Here is a 6,000-nt window from a genome sequence, read left to right on the forward strand (position 1 = left end):
TGGTTCTTGCTCTCCTTCGTTCACGTCTAGCTTTTCTTCCCACTTGATGGCCCTACTGACCAACAGTGGCCCTAGGCCACCACAGATGCTCAGAAGCAGACCGAGAGGCATCTTCTATTGAGGAAAGAGCTTCCTATAGACCTCCCTGCAGCTTCCCCTGTAATCGTTTGGGCAGCTGGACATACTTGGTTTCTCAGATTGGCTTGCTAGTGACTCCTCTGACCCCCCAACTCCCCCTTGCAGTCACTATCTTTGCCAGCTCCTTCCACAACTGTGCAAAGCAAATTACTATTAAGAAAGTCTGCATCCTAAAAAAAAAAGAGAAAAGAAAGTCCCTATCCTGTAATGTCAGAGTGATTCTGCTCTCCAACTGAACCCTAATGGACTACAATAAACTTTTTTGTTGTTGTTGCTTACCCTTATATTGTTTAATTCAATCATATATACGTATATGTAACATGATGTAAACATGTATTTTTCTCCCTTTCCTACGATAGCATACTATATACAATTGTCTCACCTTGCCTTTTTTTGAACAGCTTTATTGAGACCATACAAGTCACCTATTTAAGTGTTCATTCCAATGGTTTTTAGCATTGTTCAGAGTTGTATTATCATCACCATTCAATTTTAGAACATTTTCATCACCCAAAAAAGAAACACCATACCTTATAGCTCTTGTTATCTCACTACTGCTGCCACCATGGCCCCGGCAACCACTAACCTACTTTCTGTCTCTACAGATTTGCCTACTGTGGACACCCACATTGCTTTATTCATAGAACCCACCAGGGTGATCTGTCTGCAGGGGTATGTCGCGATCTTCCTCATTCTTTTTTCAGCCCGAGTCCTTCATTGTGTGGCTTAGTCAACCAGTCCCTGCTGATGGATACGTGCCCTATTTCCAATCTTTTGCTATTACAATAGTTAGAATGAATAGCCTCATGCATGTATCATTGGCATTTTTTTTTTTTTTTACCAGCGCATCTATGGGATCTATTCTTAGAAGCGGGGTTGCTGTGTTAAAGGGTAAACGCACATGTGATTTTGCTAGCAATTGCCAAATCCCTTCCATGGAATCTGTACTATTTTGCACTCTATCAGCAATGTATGAGAGTGCCTGTTTCCTCACAGCTTTCCCAACAGAACATGCTGTCAAACTCAGATTTTTGCCAATATGATAGGTAAAAAATGGTAACTCCATGTAATTTTAATTTGTGTTTTGAGCAAAGTTGGTTATCTTGTCTATGTTTAAGAACTATTTTCATTTTTTTTCTGAGAAGAATCTGTTCTTTTTTTTTTTTTAATTAACATTTATTTATTTTTGAGAGAGAGACAGAATGTGAGCAGGGCAGAAGCAGAGAGGAAGACACAGTATCTGAAGCAGGCTCCAGGCCTTGAGCCGTCAGCACAGAGCCTGACTCAGGGCTCGAACCCACAAACTGTGAGATCATGACCTGAGACAGAGTAGGACCCCCAACCAACTGAGCAACCCAGGCACCCTGAGAACAACCTGTTCTTATTTCTAGCTCATTTTCTTTATGATTGTTGGCCTTTTCCTTAAAAGAATTTTAAAACAATTTTTATTTCCTGTCTTATTAATGAAGAAACGTTTGTTCATTATCAAAGAAAATTTAAAGTACAGCTTTAAACAAGGAAAACTATACCCACAATTCACATACCCAAAAATGACACTGGGAATCACTTGCTGTATATTATGCTAGCCCCTTTATTTCTCTTTCTCTTTTCCTTTCTTTCTTTTTTCTGAGTACAGTTTAGCTGACACACAGTGTTACATTAGTTTCAGATGAACAACATCATGATTCGGCAAGTTTAGACAAGTTTATTTTTTTTAATTAAAAAGAATTTTTTTAAGGTTTATTTATTTTTGAGAGAGAGAGAGAGAAAGAACGACAACGAGTGGGGGAGGGGCAGAGAGAAAGGGAGACACAGAATCCAAAGCAGGCTTCCAGGCTCTGAGCTGTTAACACAGAGCCCGACACAAACTCACAAACTGCAAGATCATGACCTGAGCCAAAGTCAGATGCTTAACCAACTGAGCCACCCAGGCACCCTTGGATAAGTTTATAAGTTATGCTATGCTCACCATAACTGTAGCTACCATAGCTAGCTCCAATCTAACAAAAGAAAGAAGATACTCGTGCGTGCACACACATACGCAACGGCAAAATATTTACTGGTCATGTGCCAGCACGTGGAAGCCAGAGGCTGCACTGGTCTCTCTGCTTAGAGCATCAGCCCTGTTGGGGGAGAGAGGCCTGGAATGCCTGGGAAAAGAAGAGAAGGGTGATGGCAGAAGGTTCTGACCAAGCAGGGTCAGGAGTGGCCAGTGGGCAGCCCCTGGAGAGGTGCCAGTACTGAGTGGGTAGTTTGAGTGTTGCTTACCCAGAGGGGAAGGGTAGGGGGAGGCAGCACAAGGTTAGAACTGGGCTCCAGTGCTGTTCTGCAGTGCCCATCCGTGTGACCCTGGAAAAGTCTCCCCATTTCCTCATAAGGAAATAGGCCTGGATGGTCTTTTAGTTCCCTGCCCACACAATCATTATACTAAGATGGGATGAATAATTCATTGGAAAAAGAAAGCATTGATTAAGGACCCAAAGGAAGACAGGGCTGTTTTCTTTTTCAGGCCCCTGGGCAGCCCCTCAACTTACCAACCTTGAACCCCACCCACACTTCCCAACACTTGTGTACTCATGTCTTCCTGAGGCTAGTTCCAGCTCTGCTACTCTCTAGCTGTGTGACCTTGGGCAAATCACTACATCTCAATTTCTTCCCTCGATTTCTTCATCTTTGGATAATACTTTTTTATAGGGTCATTTCAAACTGCCTAAAGCAGTCCCCGGCACATACTGAGTGACTCATCACTGTGATAATTATTATCTCCCTACTTTCTACCCTCCACCTCGTCCCACTGAATCATCCGGACAATCCTGTGAGGCAAGAACTAGTAAACCTAAGCTCCATTTTACAGACAAGGCAAGTGAGGTTCAGAGAGGTTAATGGCTTGCCCAGGGGCACACTGCGAACAGGGGAGTTGAGCTTGGAATCCAGGCGTGCCTCTCTCCGAAGGCCAACTCGGTGATCCACAGGGCACTTAGCTCCCAGGCGAGGCCAAGAACGTCTCTTCCGTCGCGTCCCCAGAGGCGCCCCGACTCTAGGGGGCGCTCTCTCGCGGGGGTAGGAAAGCGTTTTGGAGGAAAACCTCAAGCGCAGTCACGTACTCTGGGGCGGAGGAGCCAGACGTGGGAAGCACGCAGAGGGCGCGCACGTCGCTTCTGCAGCTGCGCAGCTCGTCCGACTGCCGTTCCTGTGGTCTACACGCGGGAGAACCAGAGCCGGCCAAGAGCTGCCGGCGGTGAATACTCTCATTGCCTCAGGTGTGCGCACCTTAGTGGGCCCCCACCGCGGGCACAAGCGTGACGGAAGCCAGAGTGGCGTGAGGAGGGAGCTGCCGGGGATGACGGGGCGGTAGTCTGACCTGAGGTTGGCTGGGTCCGCCCGCCAAGGAGGACGCTCCACGCGGAGAAGCGGGTTCCCGCCCGCCAGCTCCGAGTCTTTCGGAGCTGGTCCTTCACGCCTACTGGCTGCTGCTCTGTTTTCTGAGGCTTTCCTCAGAATCGAGGTGCAGCTCCTTGGGGGCGGGTGAAAGGGGGCAGAGTTGCAGGGATGTAAGGACCGAAGGGGGAATTGCATGTTTAATTCCCCGTCCCCTGACTTACCCCTTCACTAAGGGCCTCTCAGAGAGCCTCAGGCCTTCATTCACCTGAGCGAAAAGATACAATAACACTATTCAAATAGAAAGTTTGGCAACTGACTATGGGCTCCTGTCAGAGTAATGGGCATTTAGAACACTGCAGCATGGAGCAAATGCTTCACCCAGAAGAACTTCTAAAGGCCCAATTTCTGAGAGGTGTTTCCCTGGAGGAGGGCTGGGATGATAGGGTGTTGCATGCTGGGAAGTGAGGCAGCGCGGCGTGACATGGGCTGCAGGGTGGGGCAGGGTGCCACCTGGGCACATGGGGTCTGCGTCTCAGCCTCTGTCAGAAGGTCACCCAACCACAGGCAGTGTCCAGAAGCGGTGCTAAAGACCCAGGGCTCTGCCTGCCCTGCCAGCATGGCTCAGAGTCCGGGCAGGAGAGGCTGGGGCTGGTGGGATGATAGTGGAAGCACAGTGATGAGAGAGGAAAAGGGAAGTCAAGAGCTCAGAGGCTGGAGCTAGGCAAGACCTTCATTCTCCAGGCCTCAGTTTCCTTATCTGGAAGATGGAGATAATAATGCTAAGGGCTACTGTGAGCATTCAGTGAGTCAGTGTTCTAGATAATTCTCTGTAACCAGTGCAAAGGCTAGGCAGGAAACCTCTTCCATAGAAGCCTACCTGATTGCCTCAGACCCTAAATGCTGCTCTTTCCTGGGGGCTCCCAGAGCACATGGTCCAGCCTTCCATACCAGACCCATAGCCTTGATGGAGTGACTGTTTATTTTGCAGCTACCACCATCCCACTATACCGCTTTTCCTGCCCACATCCCTGCCAGACTGAATTTCTCAAGGCAGACATGGTGGCTGATTCATCTCTGCATTAATTCAAAAACAAGGCCAGATAATACTTTGCAAAATGATACTAAAGTTTATTAAAAAAAAAATACAAAGAGACAGCAGAGTTGTGAAAACAAATACAGTGGGGATGGGGGATGGGACCAGATATTGAGACAATTTGAAAAAGAGCTATCAGAATTTTTTTTAAGTGTACATATACTTTACACTCAATAACTCCGTTTTGCAGAACCTTCACACAAATAATAGCAGTGATAGGGCCAAGATAAATGTGCAAGGGCATTTGCTGCAGTATTATTTGTAACTGCAGGAAAGAACTGGAAACAACCCAAGAGACCACTAATAGGGATTGGTGGTCATTTTACAGTATATGTAAATCAAACCATCACACTGTGTGCTTTAAACTTACACAGTGATATGTCAGTTATTTCTCAAATCTGGAAAAAAATACAGGACGGTCAAGTAAACGGAGATGCAGCCATACAGTGCAATACTGAGCAGTTGTTAAAAAGAAATGAATGGGTCTATAAGTGCTGAGGTAGGAAGAATATCTAAGAGACAGCAAGAAACAGAACAGGAAGTATAGTATGAGTCCCTTTCTTTAAAAACATTCTCCCACCACTGCCTTCAAGTTGTCACATCTCCCTAACCTGTCTCAGGATGGCAATCTGGCAGATCCTTTGCTTTGTGGTCCCTTAAGGACATTAAAAGTCTGGTCCAACCCACTTAAAAAATTTTTTTTTCATGTTTATTTATTTTTGACAGAGACAGAGCCTGACGCGGGGCTCAAACTCACAGACCGAGAGATCATGACCTGAGCCGAAGTCGGACACTCAACCGACTGAGCCACCCAGGTGCCCCCATGGTCCAACCCACTTTAAATTCAAGCTCTTTGCATCTTCAAAGTACATATAGCACTGATCCATACCAGGCTTATCATTTCAAAACATTTCTTTCCTGCCACAGCCCTCTGAAATGGGCACTATGAGTATCATCCTCAATTTACAGATAAAGAAATTATGGGATAGATAGGTTGAACAATTTTCCCAAAGTCACACAGATCACAGATGGCAGAATCAGTGTTTACAGTTTCAGAACCTATGCCTTTAACTATTCTGTTATGTTACTCTAGGCTCATAGGGCCACAAATGGTGCTTTTTCTTGGTTCAGGCTTTCCATGGGTACAGCGTATACCATTAACTAGATATATTAGCCTTTCCTCTAATGAGGACAGATTGATTGTTTCCAGTCTTGTGCTATCACAAACATTGCTGCAGTGAACGTCTTTGATCAGGTGTTTTTGTGCACTTATGCAAACAGTTTGGTAGATTAGATTCACAGAAGTGAAATTGCTGGGTTAAAGGGTAAATTTAAATTTGGATGGCTACTCTAGACACCTATTGCTGTATGATAAACCACTCCCAAAC

This window comes from Felis catus, chromosome B3 (genome assembly GCF_018350175.1).
Source record: "Felis catus isolate Fca126 chromosome B3, F.catus_Fca126_mat1.0, whole genome shotgun sequence".
Taxonomy (NCBI): domain Eukaryota; kingdom Metazoa; phylum Chordata; class Mammalia; order Carnivora; family Felidae; genus Felis; species Felis catus.